At 43.0% G+C, this 18437-nt stretch overlaps 1 protein-coding gene across 1 annotated transcript in view; it reads left to right on the top strand.

Moving 5' to 3' along the window:
- The first annotated feature begins 883 nt into the window (after window positions 1–883).
- CHL1 (cell adhesion molecule L1 like) overlaps window positions 884–18437 on the top strand; it is a 141332-nt gene continuing 123778 nt past the window's right edge. Inside the window, exon 1 of the mRNA XM_030043954.2 lies at window positions 884–978. The gene's annotated coding sequence lies outside the window, so the exon portion shown is untranslated. The remainder of the gene's footprint in view (window positions 979–18437) is intronic.

Below are 18437 nucleotides of genomic sequence, written 5' to 3' on the forward strand. Positions count from 1 at the left end.
GGTTTGTACATATAAAGCACGAGGTGTTGCGCTGATGAGCGCCCCGGGCGGGGGGGCCCATCCCCATCTGAGCTTTCCTGACCCCTCATCCTTTCCTCTGAAAAGCAATGACACCCCCGCACCCCGACAGAAGGCAAGAAGACCCCATTTTAGCAGCCCCCACCACCCTGCCAAAGTGCGAGCTGCCGGGCGAGGATCTTGCCGGTGGCAAGTCGTGTCCCGTCCGTCCCCCCCCCGCCTCCACCTCCCATTTCTTTAACCCCTTCCTTGCCTTGGCTCTCGGCTGACCGGGACCAAACCCTAACCCCCCCCCTTCCCCATCCCCGCACCGTGCCCGGCCGTTCCCTTTGCGGGGGCGGGAGGCGGCAGCGCTGCCCCCCCCCGAGGCTGGAGGCGGGCAGGGGAGGTGCGGGCGGGCCGGGCCGGGCCGGGGCTCCCCCCCCCCCCCCCCCCAGCCCCGTCCCCGCCATCCCCAGGTGCCGCCCGGAGAAGCGCGTCGGTGCCGCTGGCTCCCGGCTCCCGCCGGAGGGGCGTCGGATCGGGCAGGTGGGAACCGCCGAGCGGGACCGGGGGCTGGGGGCGGCTCGGTTTCCCCCCCCTCCATCCCTTTCCCAACCTCGGGGGAGGGGGGGGAAAGGCGGGCAGAGGTTTGGGGAGGTGCGGGGGGGGGGCTCGTTGCCATGGCTCCCTGCAAGCTCTGCCGGAGGAGATAGTGATGCCAGTCACGGAGGGACCCCTCTTCCTTCTCGTGGGTGTGGAGCTGGGTTCGGGGTGGTTGGGCTCCCCCCACCACCACCACCACCCCCCCGCCTCCTCTTTTTTTTTTTTTTTTTTTTTCCTTTTTTTTTTTTTTTTCCGGGGTGGAGCCATTAATTTGGAAAGCCGGGACGGGGCTGCGGACACGCTGCGACCCGCAGGTCCGGCCATCCCCCCCGCACCGCCCTGCGAGCTGCCGGCTCTGCCCGCGCAGGGCTCAAGGTAACGCCGGGGGGTCACACTGGGCTGGGGGGGGGTCCCGGTCCCCGTCCCCATCCCGATCCCCATCCTCATCCCCATCCCCTGTCGGGGCTGCCGGGTGGCGGAGAGCGCTGGGACCGCGGGTGCCCAGCCGCGGGGCTGCCCCGGCCGCCGCCTCCTCTCGCCCTGCCTTTTCCACCGAAAGCCTCTTTAATAATAATAATAATAATTATTATTATTATTATTTTAATCTCTTTTTCCTCCTCCTTGTACGCTCGGGCTCCCCCGTTCCGGCGCGGCGGGGCGGAGGAGCCGCTGCCCCGGGGAAAGTTTGCGGGAGGGTGCGGAGCGGTGCGGAGCGGTGCGGAGCCCGGGGGAGGGGGGAGGTGGGTGAGGGAGGCTGGATGCGGAGAATGGGGGGGGGGGGAATTGGGGGTCCGGGGGGATCCGGGGAGGTCAAAAGCGCGGTGGCAGTGGGCTGGGGGCTGGCGCGCTCGGTCTCGTGTGGTTTTAGGTGGGTTCAAGTTTGCAAGCCTGGATGTCAGGCGTCTGTGGCAAAACGCTTCTTTTTTCCTTCACTAGTGATTTTGGAGAGTTTTTTTGTTTGTTTTTTTTTTTTTTTCCTGCAATACCTAAATAATTAGAAAAGTACCCCCCCCCCCCGCCCTTGTTTTTTTCCCCTGGGGAAGTGATGTGATTGTGTTGCGCTCCAGGAGAGCTGTAAGAATCTTTAAACCTCAGTGTCGTGTGCTGTGTGTTATTAATTTGCGTTGCACGATCAGAGCATCAGTGGTCTCGGCTAGGTTTAGGTCTTCATAATGCAAGGAGGTTCTGTTTCCTAACAGTTGGACACAGTAAATGGAAATAGACTTTTCATCTATCGCTTCTATGACTAATATTACTTTGCCTCTTATTTTGGGGTAGAAAGGAGCTAAACTATGGTATCTTGGATAACATACAGGTATTCGACCATAACTCAACAGATAGAAAGCAAGTGAATTCATTCTCGGCACTACCTAGGAATAGTTTTGCTTGAAATATGTTTTGGAAAATTTCACCAGAGACCTGACAGGTGGTATTTTTGTTTGATTGTCAAGGGTTCATTTGATGCGACTGAGTTAAATACATGTTATGTAGCTCTCCCAAACACCATTCCAAAACCAATAAATAATAAATATTATGAGTTTAGTTACAGGCCTGAGGAAAGAACATGGGGAAAAACCTGCACCTTAAAATGAATGTGTAATTTTTGCCCATTCGTGAACACACATGCAACGTTGCCTTGTCGGAGTCGTGCATGTGATCCTTTGCCCATTGCTTCCCGTGATCCTCTGCTTGGCTTTTACTGATGTGAAGTATTAGAGTGCTCAACTACTGCTTCGTGAACACGTTTCTGTTGCTTAAAAGTAAGGAATTTTCTTTGTCTTTCCAAAACATAAAACCAAACCAAAACCCACCTCTCCCAATGAGTCATTAAAAAATTAGAAAATTCTTGTTAGCCAGTTTCTGTGGTCCTTAGGCTGAACATCTGCTGCCAGTGGAGTCTGGCTTACAGAAGAACTACAAGACTAGACTATGTTACATTAACATGAAATGCAAAAGATAAGATACCACCAAGGTTTGCAGGAGGTAATGGAGTTCCTTCAGGAATATTGCACAATATGTGTAAAAGTATCATGAAATATCTTTAGTAGAAAAAAACCTGTCAGCAATCCAAGAGTTGTAGAAGTTTTGCCATATGCAACACACAGCTTTTAAACCAGTTCGTTCTCTAAACTCTTGCAATTTATTATTGATTTTTATCAAAATAGGAATAAAATGAATTTTGAATCTGAGGCTGAAATGAAGAGACCGTACTTCAGCTATATACACTTTGATTACATTTAACTCACTGTCAGTGTGCGTGAATGTAATTATTATGGGCATTTAGTATGTGTTACTTCAGTCATTAATGAATGAAAATACAACAGTCCACTTCTTTATCCCAAGAAACCCAGCAGATAAGCCTTCATTTAAATGAAAGATTACATTCTTCACGACATGTATGTGTACCTCCAGTGGCTTGGATTGTAGCCATCTTGTTTGCCAATAAAAATATACTTTATCACTTAAGTTTAGAAGGAAAAATGAAGGAAAAAAAAAAAAAGGTAGCCGTACATTACATAAAACGATGTTGTGGACAGTTGCTTCTGTGATAAGAAAGGATCTGCTCCTTTCCCCAGTGGGAGAGGACAGGGACTACTTTAAACACTACTAATTAGTTCAGTTTATCTTGCATGCGTTACAATGCTGTAGTTAGTTAATTATAGCTTTTCCCATTAGCAGTATGTTAAGAATAATGAATTAACATATCACACAGATCAAAAGAACATCTACAAAGTTTATCTTGGAGGAAAGAAAGTGTTATTGTGTGGCAGGAAGTCCCCGTGGCTTTCCCAAGGCGCAGATTTGTTGGAATTCCTGAGCTGGTGCTTCAGCGCCTGATGAATGACTTGAATTGATCACAAACAAGTGACACTGGAGCTCTTGGTTGCTTAGCAACCCACCAAGATGCCACAATTTCTTTTTGGTATATTTGTCCAGGAAAGTAGAAATTCTGTTTTTGTTAAAGATCTTTTTTTTTTTTTTTTTTTTTTTTTGCTAGCACAAAGCCCACCTTATAACAACCTCAGATTATATATAATTAAAATTGCTGCCTCAGTACAGGGTCTGGGGAGCAGCATGGGTGTGAAGAAAAGAGCAGGAATCTTACTTGTAAACCATATTCTGGTGGTGATGTCCTCAGTGTTTTATAACAAGTTTCAATTGCCCTTTCTCGGTTAGACTGCTGTTCAAAAACCAAAATAATTAGTGGGACAAGTAAGTCTTAACAAAGACAGTCATCTACCAAATGCTTTTTGAACAGATCCCCTCATGCTGTCTCGAGATGTGAGATCCTGCAAGGTCTTGTGGCGTTACCCCATGCTCCATTATGAGTAAATTAAATGCAAGATGGAGCATGCGGTTTGATTGTTGTCCGAATTATGTCAGGGCAGTCTGGCCCATCCTACAGCCCATATGGCTGGAGATCTCTGCTAGGCTGTCCTCGCAGAAGACACTGGTTTCTTAACAGAGCGATTTTGTGTAAGGAAATAACAGATTTAGTACTCAAAGAGCAGAAGGAAGATAAATGTTATCATGGTTCTGTATACCCAAAGTACTAATGTTGGCTTTAACCAGGTTGCAGCATCCTGCATGCACTTCATACATGTGGAATTATATTTTTATGTTGGTGAACCCTTTATCGTTACCCCTGGGTTCATGTACGCTGGCATCTTAGTTCTGGAGTGCACCTTGGAAGGGAATCTTGCAGTTGTCCCATCCCCACCTACTGTGCTTTGGTTTGCGTTATGGGGAGACCGCACAAACCGGATTAATTTTGGATGAACCTAAGTCAGAATATCTGTTTCAGGAGTTTATTTTGTGCACTTCAGCTGCTAATAGGTTTTTCATCCGTGGCCTCCTGCCTAGAGCTGAAGCGAAGCCTTTGCCATGTGCGTGGGTGGATTTGGGGTTCCCAGCACCGTTTTGCTCTACTCATCTATGCCCTTCTGAGCTCTGCTACTTGCTAATACAGACATAGCCTTTTCCTTCTAAAATCGTAACTAAGAAAAAGCATAGTAGGGCTAGGAGAACTGCAGGCTGTCATGGCATTTAATTTACTCAGATAGTAGTTGGCATTCTGTAAGTTTTCTTTCTCCCTCTTGGTGAGAAGAAGGAATCGAGGTATTTCTCTTCTTTCCTAGACAAAGAGCTTGGGTATTGCATGATTTTACTGGTGTATTGGACTAGAAGCGGATGTTGTAGCAGTGCCCGTAGTAACTGCTGCCATTTGTCGACCACAGCGAACTAAATCTCAACTCATCGTCAATATTCCTAGGCTAAGATTATTATAGTTCATAATCTGTGTACTTGTAACTGCCCTTCTAGGCTTAGATAGATTTAGGTAAAGATTTAGGTACATGTGAGCTTGTTTGATTTTGTTGTGGGGTTTTTTTGCTGTTGTTTCTATGCAACAAAGTCAATGCCCAAAACTCAAGGTTGAGTTTGTTGTTGGGTTTTTTTTTTTCACAGCTACTCTCCTTGTATCTGTTTTATGCATTGATTTCTCTAAGTGCATTTGCATACCCAAATGCTGATTAGCGATTGCCTCTGCATTATAAATTGATGAAGGTACACGGTAATATTTGGCGTCTCGGGTTTCTCCTCCCAGCGTGTCCAGGCACCCCGTGTGAAATGCAGAGTGTGGAGCTGTGACGGCCGTTGAGATGTGTTATTTTCTGAGGTTGCAGCATTCCCTAGCAGATGTTTCCTTCTTCCTTCATTACACCTGAATGTATAAAACTCCAAAAAAGGCAGATGGAAAACAGTTTATCATTAAAATTAGTGTTTATTTTTACAGCTGAACTAGTGTTAGTTGTTTCGAGTGTGACCTCCAGGCGCAGATCCTGCTCCATGCAAGAAGGACAAGATTTATGTTGCTTTCTTCATCAGGGCTTTTAAGTCTTCATAATTTCTTTTGAGCCTCGCTAGCCCTCTCTTTTCTCCATTTATCAAGAAAGTTGCCAATTTCTCTTTTCAGGTGTTTTTCTCCTTTTGCTGAGCCAGCAACAAGATGGCATGAAATTAGAGGTGTGGTGGGGACATGGCTCGGGTTAAGGAGGGTGAAGGGGCGACTGGGGAGGACAGGGATGAGCCTGCTTGGATTCATCCTCATCTTTGCTCCTGTTCTGCTGCGCAGAAGAAATAAAGATGTCTGGATTCAAGCCTGAGCAGCTGGGAGAGAAGGAGCTAATGGTCGAGCCTGGGCAGGGTTTTTTCTGTAAGAGTGCAGCTTTCGAGGATATTTTTAACAGATGGCTCCCGGTCTGGCTGTAATAGCCGGTCTGTCAGCCAGGCTGAGCTGCCTCGGGGACAGCCCCACGCCGAGCTCCCAACAGGTAATCTCCAAACAACCGCTGTCGCTGTGGCAAAAAACGGAGCTTCTCGTAGTGTCCCCGTTTCATCCTCCCCACGTTTGCCATCGAGGAGGTGGGGAAAGCTGAACTTTGTGTACTGGCCATGGACTTTTTCCCCTGGGCTGCCCCAGTGCAGCAGCAAGATGTGCACCGGTGGCCTTCGCATCGCTCTGCGAACGCTCTTGGTCTTCAGCCTGGACCCCACCTGGGCTGCTCTCGCCTGCCCAGCGATGCTCCTGCCTCCTCCTCCTCCTCCTTGTCATCCTCCTCCTCCTCTTCCTCGCAGGAGCGTGGAAGGCAGCACGTGGGTTGTGCCTTCACAAGTTCTTGTGGCTGCTGGTCTTTTTTTAGAGGTGGAGAGGGCTGTAACTTTAAAGGTGGGGTGAACCCATGTCTGAAGGTCTGTAACGGCTGGGAAGTCTCAACGCCCTCGTGAATAGAAAGTTTAACTGTAAACAAGCCAAGTAGCGAAAGCCCAAGACTCCAGTTCCAAAGAATTGTATCTAAACATTTCAGTGAGCCAAAGTCCTCCTACCTTTCAATGTAGCTTAGTCAGGGGACTTCAGTGCTTTTAAAAATCTCATTTCAAGTGTCTCCATTTTTTTGGGAGACCCTAGAGACGACTGTGAAATAGCTGGCAGTCGCTATTCAGGACAGCCTCCCGGCTGAAATTAATTGGCTAGGCAGTAATCTCCTAAGAGGAATAGGGAAAAATAAATTGCAGAATCGGGCCCATCCACCTTTCAGTCTGCGTCTCCTTTGGTGACTTTTCGAGTGTGACACAACCAATTCCCTGTCAGCCTTTTCCGCTGGCTGACACGGAAGAGGTGGCTTTGAATGCTGCCTGCTGTGCTTGTATGGCACTTGAAAGGAGGCGAGGGCTGCCTTTAAGGGGTGTATTCCCACAGCTTTAAAGTATATTCGAAAAATGCATCGTTCAGTTATGTCGTGTGTATTACAGTATTAAAACTGATGGAAACCTGGAACAATGTTTCTGTAAAAAATGGCTGGTGCCATTGCTGTATCCCCAGTGCCTGAAATAAAATTACTCTTGATGAAAGATTGCTTTGCTTATAGGAAAAGTAAAATTATTATTCCACGGCAGATTTTTTTTCTGTTAGAAAATACCATAACAATGCTTTCAGCTAACAGTAGTGATTAACTCTATGGCCTTTTTTTTTTTTTTTTTGACATACTCACAGAATACAGCTTTTTGGGGTTTTTTTGGGGTTTTTTTTGCAGTTTACTGAAATCAGAGAATTGTTAATGATAAGAGATTGTCTGTACGTTTTGAAGCACCTACGTTTTTTTTCCAAAAGTGATCTCATAGCCCAGTGTGTTTGGTCGGTCACATCACTAAAATCCTTCCCTCTGCAGTACTGGGGCGGTTTGTGTTGGTTGATACAGGTCTGTGTGCATGTTTGCACCCATGCCTGTCTGCCTAATTTTGTTGGGTTTACTACTTTGTAGGCAAAATACTCTAAACCACAATATGTTTGCTGATTTCAGTGGAAGTATTAACTCAAATTGGGGCTATTGCTCAGGTGTGTTACTGGATAAGGGCCCTGTGCTTTATTTTCCATGGGTTATTCTTTCATATTACTCCACCAACGACTTTGTTCTAGTAAAATTTCATTGTAGGAAATGGATTTTAGAAGATTCCTATTTTGACCTGTTATGAGTCAGAGAAGGTCCCATCTGATCTTCTTGGTCATGGGGCAGTTTTACAGCTGAATAAACCATATTCAGTGCTTACTTTGTACGAGTTCTGCTGAAGCATCAGTCAAAACTGCAGCTATTTTGGTAATTAAAATCCCAAATCCTTTGAGATAAATATTCCTTTTGTTACATTTGAGCAGAAGAAAATAACACAGAACTGAACTACTAGTATCTGCAAGTACTAATGGAAGATTTTATTTAATATATTTTTAGGAAAGTAATAAACCCGATACACTGTGATGGCTTCCAGGATTAATATTGCACATGAAAACCACCGGTGAAGTCATGGCGCCACTGAAATAGATGGTCAAACTCCCACTGACCTCAGCAGAGTCAGGTTTTTGTCCCAGGAGTGATGAAAATCTAATTTACAACCTAACCAGTTTGAGAAATAGGCATAATGGCTCAGGTCCTTGACTGATACAAATTACTGTGGTTCAGCTGAGGATGATTGAGTTACACTGACTTACGCCATCTGGGCTTCTGGAGAATCGTGTCCGACGTCCGCATGGGCTTGTCGTGTCCATCAGTAAGCACGCTGTAACAGGCTGCGCGCTCGGGCTCGCTGCAGACACGCGCGTTGGGAGCTTTATAATGGTGTCTCCTATCAAGTGGCGTGTTCTTGTCTCATACTTTGATGGAAACAAATAACCGGGAAACAGTAATGAATATTCCTGTTTTCCGACTCGTACAAATTACAAATGTCATACCGTAAGCTATATGGAGTAACAGTGATTAAAGGACTGTCCCAGCTGTACAAAGCTAAGGCATACCTACTTCATTAAATTTACAGGGTTACCACTGAAATCCATGGTAATTGCTCAGGGTTTACTACCTGCATGACAAATGCGCCTTTCTATTTTTGACGGTATGAGGTTTGACTTAGGCTTTCACCTAAATCTGGGACTTTTATTGTCTCTGATTATCGTGTTGAATTGCAGCATCCCTGCTGTTCGTGTCTGCGTGGCACTCCACCGGCGATTTTTGCCCACCCTGCTTTTCGGCTAATACCTGCTCAGACGGTGCCTGCCTGCTGGGAAACGCTCGGCCTTTTCAGCTTCGTGTTACGTCCCAGGGAACTGCTGAAAATTGAGAGCTGTTTGAGTTGTATTGTGGTACAGAGCTTTATTAAAGGTAAAGTGCAGTTAAGTGTGGTGGCACCAGAAAGTAATACAGCTGGTCTGGTTGTGCAGCCCCTAAAGAAAAGGAAGTTTCTCCCATTTACTTCCACCTGTGCAGGATCCTACCTTTTGGAGCATTGTACCTAATTATCCTGCCAGTGCAGCAAATTCTCACTGTCAGCCATTCCCCCTGTCAGACATCACTGTGCAGTGAAACCTCACATAATTCCAACTGCATAGCAAGATGAAAATTTCACCTTTGGTGCACAAGAAATATGCCTCAGCATTTATTAAAAAAAAACCCAAACCACCAAAAAACCCAACAGGCAACAAACATCAAGGGCTATTCAGAAACCTTATCATGTATATCACAAAAAAAATTGGAATAATCTTTGCATTCAGCTGATAAGCAGCATTCTCCATACAAACCTCTTCCACTGTCATCCTCCAAAATGTATGCTAAGCTTGTCTGCGCACAAAGCTCCTTGTCATGGGTGGTGGCTGGACCAAATTTTTTATCCTTACATAGGATAGGATATAGGCAGGAGTGCCACATATCTGCAGTGTTAATTATATAATGCACTCACGGAAAAGAATAATTTATGGAAACTTTTGAAGCTCAGGCAACAGCAATCCATGTAACTGTTTAGAGCTTTATGTATTTTATAATCTCCAAACCCAAATGTCCCTGGAGAGGGAATGCGCCCTTAAAAATTTTAGGACTTTAAATTAAGTGAATTTAAACTAACTGATTTGCATACCTTTTTTCTTTGTTCTGCCTGAATGAGATATTACTTCAGTAATTGAACTGTAACTCTGCTACAGGTAAATAATGTAAGACAGCTTATATTCCAAATGCTTGACCGCATTAGGGTTGTGTGGTGCTAATCCGGCAATTTGCAGCCCCCCTTTGAGAGAAGATGGTGTCCAGTCCACTTAGGATCACCGAGCCCTGGGCTGGCGCTTGAAAGTTCAATTAACGTGTGGTGCTAAGTGTGCTTCTCGAACAGGGACTCGGAAGGATGCTGTGGGGTAATGAAACAGGCATCCCTGGGAAAAAACCTCTTACTGGGTTAATATCATGGAGATAGGCCAAAGCTGAATTCTCCTAAAACCCAAATTTTACAGCTAAAACGTAACACTGAAGTCTCTGAAACAGCTTTCATGAGCAGTCTGTGGTGATAGCCTTTGTGGTGTGTCTTGTTCTCAGCGGCTGGATTTGGCATCTCCGTACCTGTGCGACAGATAAACTGGGATGGGCGGACAGAAATGGTGGTGGGAGGGAGAGGCAGGACTGATCAAAGGGATAATATGCCTGTTGGAAAAAGTCTGGTTTACTGTCTTTGGGAAAGATAAGGTGATATATCATAGAAGGATGACAAAGTATTTTGGGCTCCGTTATCCTACCTATCTCCGTGTTCTGCGGGAATACCGGAGGAGCCCATGTACAAAGAGGGAAAGCAGAAGGAGGTAGGGGATGATTGTCTGGGGAGCTTGGCACCAATCCCAGAAAAATAATGGATAAGTTAATAGAGGAATGAATTAATATAGAGTTAAAGAATAGAGAGATAATTAAGGCCAGTCACCATGGCTTTCTGAAAAGGGATCCTATTCCTGATGGGGTTATGGGTCTGATAGATACGGGTAACTAAGCTTTATGGCAGTTTTCTACATTTGGTATCTGATGAAATCTCAGTTAAAAACAAACAAACCCAACGAAGTTAGTATGTAGAATTAGTAGCAGTCTTGCTTAATGGATTAAGATTTAGCTAACAGAGCTGAAAAGGTATTTCTCTGTGAGGATTATGCATTGAAAGATGTGTGGATTTAGCGCAGTTTTGCAAGAATGAGAACTAGTCCTGAAACTGGTTAACATCTCTATCAATAATCTGGACACAAAAATTAAATGACTGCTGCCAAAGTTGTGGATAAGGCAATATCAGTAGTGTGGAAATAAGAAGTTATATGGAGCAGACTGACGGGCTGGCAAGGTGTTGCCTCTTCTCCTGTCCTCCCAACAGTCTGTGCCTTAACCAATGCACTTGGAAGAGGGTATCCTTGAGAAGAGTTACTGTGAATGGGTATGGAGGGGTCACGGCGGACAAAGAAAGGAAGGTGGCTGACTTCCCAGCGGGATGCTATGGCTGAAGGACTAGTGGGCTCCTTTGACACAGGGTTTTTATCTGAGTGCATGAGAATGCTGGAAAGCTATGGCCACTTCTGGTGTCAACAGCTGAAAAAAGAGTTTACAAAACTGAAGAATCAAGAAAATAACCACAATATTGATTTGAAGAGTGGAGAAAATTCCCTGCAGTGAGAGATTTAGAGAGCTCAATCTGCTTAGCTCATCAAAAAGAGGATTGAGAGGGGACTTGATTACGGGGACAAGTATTTTCATGGGGAAAGCATATCCAGCTTTTTAATCAAGAAGAGAAAAGAAAAATAAGATCCAATAGCTGGAAGCTGGAGCCAGACAATTTTAAATTAGACATTAAACACAATTTTTTATCTGTGATTAACCACTGGAATGAACTATGATGTGTTCAAATCGAGACCGGATACCTTCTGTGATATGATCAGTCAAACACAAGTTACTGGATATGATTTGCAGGCGATAGGGAAAAGCATAGCAGCCTGTGGCGTATAGAAAGGTGCAAAGGCCTTAAAATCTGTGAGCATTGAAAGGGTAATCAAAGGAAGGAAGATAAGAAAAAGGAGGAACATACATGGGAAGCACAAAAAGGAGAAATAGAAGCACCAAAAGGGCAAAGAAAGGAATTTCATCTGGAGAAGGAGCTTCTGTTTCTAAATATGGGAGCATATGTTTCAGCAAAGTGAGTTTTGGCATTGGGAACACCTTGAGTGTTGGCAGAGCCGGAGTCATCTGTTTCATAGTCAAAACAGCAATTTTGGATTCTACGCTTTGTTAACGATGATGAAGAAACCTCCTATTTGTGGTTTGGGCTTTTGGCAGCATCGGCTCCCCGTTCTGCTGCTGTGAGAGAAGACAGCGCAATCAACTTTGCTTAGACGTGATGGAGCCGAGGGCTACATCCCACCGCGAGAGCCGTGCCACGTTCCCCAGAAGCGAAGGGCATGTCCTGTAACGCCTGGGCTACGGCACGATTTACCTTTTCAGCGGCGGGCTGTCACTGGGGTCTCTTGTGTGCCCTTCGCTTTATTGACATCAGTGTTATACATACAAGTTTTAAAAGAAATCGTGAACCCTATATTTATACCATTACAAACAAATTTTTGGGAAATCCAGCAGGGAAACCTGTGGTCTCAGCTGCTTTTGATGAGTACTGTCTGTGTGTGTGTTTGTCGTCTTGAAATAGTTTCACCAGATCAGTGACTGTGTCTTCTTTTTTCAAAGAAGAAACATACTGTATTTCAAGTGCTTACAGTGCCTAATAACCACATAATCATTAATTTAAATGTAATATTGTGTTTCTTTGGTGAGGAAGTGCAATGGTTCAGTCAAGGTCATGGCCCAGGTGAATTTGCTGCTGTTTTTTTGTGTGGATCTCCAGTTATCATGGAAGTGAAACAGATGCCTTAAGGACTGTAAGTCACTTTGCTATCGTGGAAGCCTTTTAGCCAGGACTGAAAATCACTTTTCCAGAAACATTTTCAAAAGCGCTGTCATATGTCCACAGTAGAGAATACTACTGTAGTTGTTATGGGGAGAGGAATAACTCGCATGTTATTTTTTACAACTCCATCACAAAGCCATTACCTTTGTTTAGCAAAGTTTGCTGTATTGGTTTTGGATTTGAAGAGAGCAGTTATTTCAGGATCTTTACAATGGAAATTTGCAACGTGTTTCTTTTGGACTGTTTAACAGAAACATTTGTGATCAATTAAAGCACCCAATTACCTGCACCTCTTCATGGGTCAACTATTTCTACCTCATACGGCCATAGACATTTTACATTGCCAGCAATACCGCACAGCAGTTTTCTGACTTCTGGGCTGGAGTTGGGTATTTTCAGGACTGCACTAGAACCTGGGTTTGTTATGGTAATATTCTCCTTGAAACTAGGAAGACTGACAAATTATAATAAACTGTTTTCTTGTGGAAGAAAAAAATCATGCAAGAATGTCTGCACTACCTGTAATAATTGACTAACTGGACAGTAATTATTCTAAAATACTGTTGGAAGTATGTTGACCTTGATGATCATTTTCTTTCTCAATGGACATCTGAATAATTGTCTTTGCCTAAGGATTCCCTAGAAGCTGTTCTCAAATCAGAGCAGCACTTCAGCATTTAACTCACGACATTGTGACATCCATTAGGAACGCAGAGAGGTAGGAATTACCCTATTCAATCCGATTAAAGATCCAATTAACTTAGAATTCTATCTCTGTTAGTAACTAATACTAGATGACTCAACACCCTGGGAAAAAAAAAAAAAAACAAACCACCAAAAAAACCAACCCCAAACCTTCCTCCCTCCTCCCCTGAACTCTCATTATCACAATTAAAGAACAAAATGTCTCTGAAAGACTTTTTTTTCTTTTTTTCTTTTTTTTTTTTTTTTTTTTTTTTTCTTCTTACCAAGCACTTACTGCTTGGCTTCCATCCTGAAACATGAGATCAATAGCCCTTATAAATTCTTATCCTGGCTTGGGAAAGTATTATTATTAGCACTTTAAACATCTAATCATTCTCCTAATCATTATGCCCTTTGTATCAATAACATTTTTGTGTCGGAGAGTTCACAAAGTTAATTATTGTGATTTTCTTTCCCGTTTTAAATTTGCTGTCTCTTAATTCTGGTGTGATCATGAAAGTGACTATTTGACCTTGTTTCACCTGTTTTCATAAATACTTATGTCTGTCATGTTCATTCCTTGAAACACTTCATCTGTGCATGAAATACTGATAATTCTTTTCATTCCTTTCTTAAAGGGACCTTTATTTTCCTTATTTTTGACCCATTTAGTCGTTTCTATTTCTATAATTTTTTAATGCCCTTCGAATGCAGTTATACTTAGTGTCAAAGGTAAGAATATATTAGCAACACATCTAAATTGCTAATCCTGCACCATACTTATTTTTAGTCCTTGCTGATACATTCCGTACAGAACCTCCCATCTCAGTTGCATCTTGACCACCTTGGCCTGCTGAGCAGATGCTTTCTATTGAAGTGATTTTTCCTTTTTTGTAGAAAGAAAACAATCCAATAGAAACACTATTCTCTCTCAGCCTTCCTAAGGCCAGGGGCTATTTGGTGAATTTAACTTTGGTTAAATAAAATGAAACAAATCTATTATGACCCTCCGAGAAAGTCTCATGTTTTAGATCATAGGCCTTTTCTAAATATAGGGATCGGAAATTAATGTCTCCCTGGATTGATTATTCTGTCACTGCCTCCTGCAAGGTTTTTCACAGTTTCCTTTGAACTGAATGTCCTGCCCATTTCTTAAGAGATAGTAGTTTGAGTGGATAAAGTGTTAAGATGGTACACTAAAAGGTGTGTGTGTGTGTGTGTGTATATACACACACACACACACACACACAATTCGTTACATTGTGTGTTTAGTTAAACTATATATGTATATTTTTTGCACAGAATTGTTTAACCATCATGGCAGTTCATGGAAAAAGAAGATCATTTGGTTTATATATATATAGCTTTTTTTTTTTTTTTCCTAAACCATTTTGTGCAACGGGCAATAGCTTTTGCCTTGGGCTTTTGAATCTGATATTACTTTATCTTCCGTGAAAATAACCAGAGTACCAGCAACAGCTGATGTGACTGAAAGGGAAACAAACAAAAGTGAACCAGCTCAATATGGAGCATATCAAATTTTTAGATTTATTCCGGAGACATGAATTTTGAAACTTGAAATTACACACTTATAATGTGTATGTTTGCATGAGCATACACACACAACTGCACATATACCTTCTATTTATAAATATATATGTGTGCAATTCAGATCTTTGTCTTGTGCAGGCACATGAGAAGTGCCTGAAAGCTCGTATACTAATGTTTATTGGTTCCTAATATTTAACAGTTAGGTCTTACCACAGCTATGGAGAAGTGATTCAGATTCCTTCTATTTTGGGGTATTGCTTTTGTTTAGGTGCTGCTCTCTGTAGAACAACATCTTCCTGTCTTTGGCTTCAGACACTTGCTGTGGCAGATGTTATGACTCAGAACAGACAAGAAGATTCAGATTTTATTTTTTTAATTTTTTTTTTCATAAGTGACTTGCCCCCAGGCATGTTTTGACAGGGAGGATATCATTTCAAATTAAATGTGAATGTGGAGGCTTTCCAAAGCTACAAATTGCAGAGATTTCTCAGCGTGACTCAAAGCAAAAAAAAAAAAGAAAAAAGTGTTGTGCATGCTGATCACTTGCTGTGGTGGGAGGGTGCTGCAGTGGTGTAGTTCTGGTACTGAAACCCATGGTTTATTGCCTTGTTACAGATTTGGACACGAGAGGCAGTGTCCATGAGTGAGCTGCTTTGACTTTGTTCCTTTAATAACCATTTTCCTCTGTAAACTACATAAAGGCCAACACGGCACAGCTGGTTTTTCCCTGCTACCTTCAGGTAGGCTGGGACGGTGACTGGAGGTTTAAAATCTCATTTCCCCTACTTGTTTTAAATGGTCAGGTGAATCTCTAGTATCAGTGAGCAGAAGATATTTTTAAGATGACAAAGAATTTGGTCTGAAAGCAGGCAATCCAGAGGACGCTTTCTGCTAAAGACTGCCAGAGGGCCATGAGCTTTTTGTCTGTACCAGGATGATTGCTTTTCCCTCTTTGAATAGGGAGAGGTGCAATGAGGAGAGGAATTCCTTGTTAATTGTGGGTTGTTTTGGGGGTTTTCAGGAAAATTAATGGAGGGAACATCTGTAGTTGTGAATAACATCTTATGAGCTGTTGGTGTCTGTGATCTGTGTCTTTCGAAGTAAGAGACCTTAATGCTCCAGATCTCTAACATTTTAAAGTTTTTCCCAAGTTTGCAAGCAGAACTTTTTCTTTCTAATGAAACAAAGCGAAGAGAACCCCCCTGTTCCTTGCCTAAATCTCCAGATCTATGGCACAGCCATAACGAAGGTCAGATTTGCGTTGTTTGAAGCTGGTACTCTTTGCGCGTGTTCTGGCTTTCCGAGGATATTACGTCTTCTCAGAGTTTGTCTTTCATTCTTCCCACCTTTGTTCTCTTGTTCACCTTTTGTTCCAGCTTTTGACCTGTTCCATCTCGCTCTCTGCTTCTCCTTCTTCAGTTTTCCTCACCCCACCGCTGCTGGGTCTCGGGCACATGGCGTGCTCGGCACGCCGGCTGTTTCCGCAGCCTCTGGGACAACCCTGACCACGGCGTTTCGGTGTTAACGTGGTGTCAGGAAAAGGAACGATGCTGATCAAGGACCGCTTTCATCAGCGTGCGACTTCAGCTGGGATCTGTTAATTTATGCTTCTCTCGGAAATCAGCGGAAATTTGTATGCAGGCAGGATCTGGCCCTCTGCCTTGGCCGCGTCAGCCCCAAGGTCTGTAGGTCTTACCATCCCTTTAGGGAGACGTGGACATGAGCTTCCTTTGTGTCGCCGTGTTCGCAAGGTTTTTCCTTCTGTGCTGAGAATACAGCGTAGGAAAGGAACGAGAGCGAACTCTGATAGCTTTAACCCATAATAAATCTGATGTCCTCGGGGAGAAGAGAGATTAAAGAGCCAAAATTCTCTAGGAGATTGTCACTTGGCTAATGATGATAGTAGCCTATGGCAGTCAGGGATGATATGGTTGATACTTAGCAGGGGTTGTGAACCAATTAGTCTGCTCAACAAAATACTTGGTCCATTGGGTGCAAATGTTAAGAATATTTATAGGGCTGGCTATGGAGTCAGCTAATCAAAACTGGAGAAAGCTACTTAAGAGGCTGTCCCATGCTCTGCAGAGGCCCTGAGATTACACAGCTGACCGATAAACAAATGTTTCCCCATCTAAATATTAGGACTCAAAGATTATATGTGAACTCTTTTTCAGTTTCCTAGCACTGTAAAATCAATTAGGGGTGCTTAAAACTTGCTAGAATCTGCTTCCCTGTGGAGAGCTGGGTTCAGCAGTGGCTGTCCATAGGTGATCTCCTGCAGGTCGGCTTTTGGTGTGCCCCGGATGGGGCGGGTAGGAGCCCAGTTCCGTGCCGGCAGACGATGTCACATAAGCTGGCCCAGGTAAAATGGCAGCAGCACAGTAATAATTCAGCATACGCTAGTGTGTTGGTTTGCATTCATTAACTGCTTGAGCTCTGCGTATTCCTATTGACTTCTTTACCCATTAACTCTTTAACCTACTAACTTGCTGAAGTATGAAACTATTGCAAATCAACAGTAGTATCACAGCCTGGTCCATTATATGAGTAATGTCCGGTCCATTATACTAGGGATGTATAGAGCCGGTACTTACATAAGTCTTATACTTATACTTACAGATAATACAATGAGAAAAATCCACAGGCTTCACTGGAAAAGCTTTTCGAAACCGGAGAATATTGATTCCTCAGATTTAAGACATAAATGGGGTTATACATGTTTTTTACAGAGAATCTGCAAATAGAAGAATAGCTTCTAACCCTGCTACTAAGCTTCTGATCAAAATATTTTGCCTTGCTATTTTACAGCTGTTATTTTACAGCAAGCAATCAGTTTGAAATACAGCCATTTTGAATTTGGAGCTGAAGGTGGTTTTCTCCAGTACTTATTTGAAAAATCAAATGTTAAACTGGGGCATTTATTGTATTTGGCAAGCTCTACACTAGGTCTTTACTTATAGAAAAATAATATATTAATAAAAACCAGGATGCAGATTGTTCTGGTAAGCACTGTGTGGTTTTATTTTTTTTTTATTATTATTATGGTTTTTTACACCCCCCTGTGTAAAAGCTTTCTTTGTGCTGCTGCTATTCTGGCTGTAAGTGGTGTTAAGTGCAGTGGGTTTTAATATATAGATGTTATTTTTAATGGATCTTATATATTGAAAATGGCATAATGTCTTTTTTGATCCTGAAAAGCACAATGCTTATTGGTACTGATAATTGTGGTAATGGCTGGGGGTTTTTTTTTTTGGTGGTTGGTGGGTTTTTCGGGGGGTTTTTTTTTTTTGTTCATATGTTTATCAGCGATGCAACGTACTGGCAGTTAAATGGGGTAAAAACGGTCTTTTCAAGAGGAAGATCCAAGTCCGTGGACACTCTCCAGGGATCTCATTAAAGCGCTCTTTTCTTAATATAGTGTACTGCAGTAACAGCTATCAGAATCCCCACAGTGTGGTTTCCTGATAGGTTAGTTTACACAGAATTAATTGTCTAATTTTGCAAGCAACCGGTACAGTGCACATTGATTTTTATTTATTTATTTATTTTCAGTTTGATGTGTTGCTCTTGTGGATTCTGCTTCATATTTTAAGTTAGTTTTTACAATCCATCTTTACTTATACCACTTTGTCATAGCACGTATTACAGAGGAATCGTGATTTATTCTTACCCTCCTTCTTTTTGTTGTTCCATATATAAGAATTGCTGCTAATTTAAGCAATAAATTTTTGCATAAAGTGTTCTTAAACAACACAAATAAAAGGATGCATCAGAAAAGCAAATTGAGTTTGTATAAGGCTTCTGTGGTTTAG

This window comes from Aquila chrysaetos, chromosome 20, assembly GCF_900496995.4.
Source record: "Aquila chrysaetos chrysaetos chromosome 20, bAquChr1.4, whole genome shotgun sequence".
In the NCBI taxonomy this organism is placed as follows: domain Eukaryota; kingdom Metazoa; phylum Chordata; class Aves; order Accipitriformes; family Accipitridae; genus Aquila; species Aquila chrysaetos.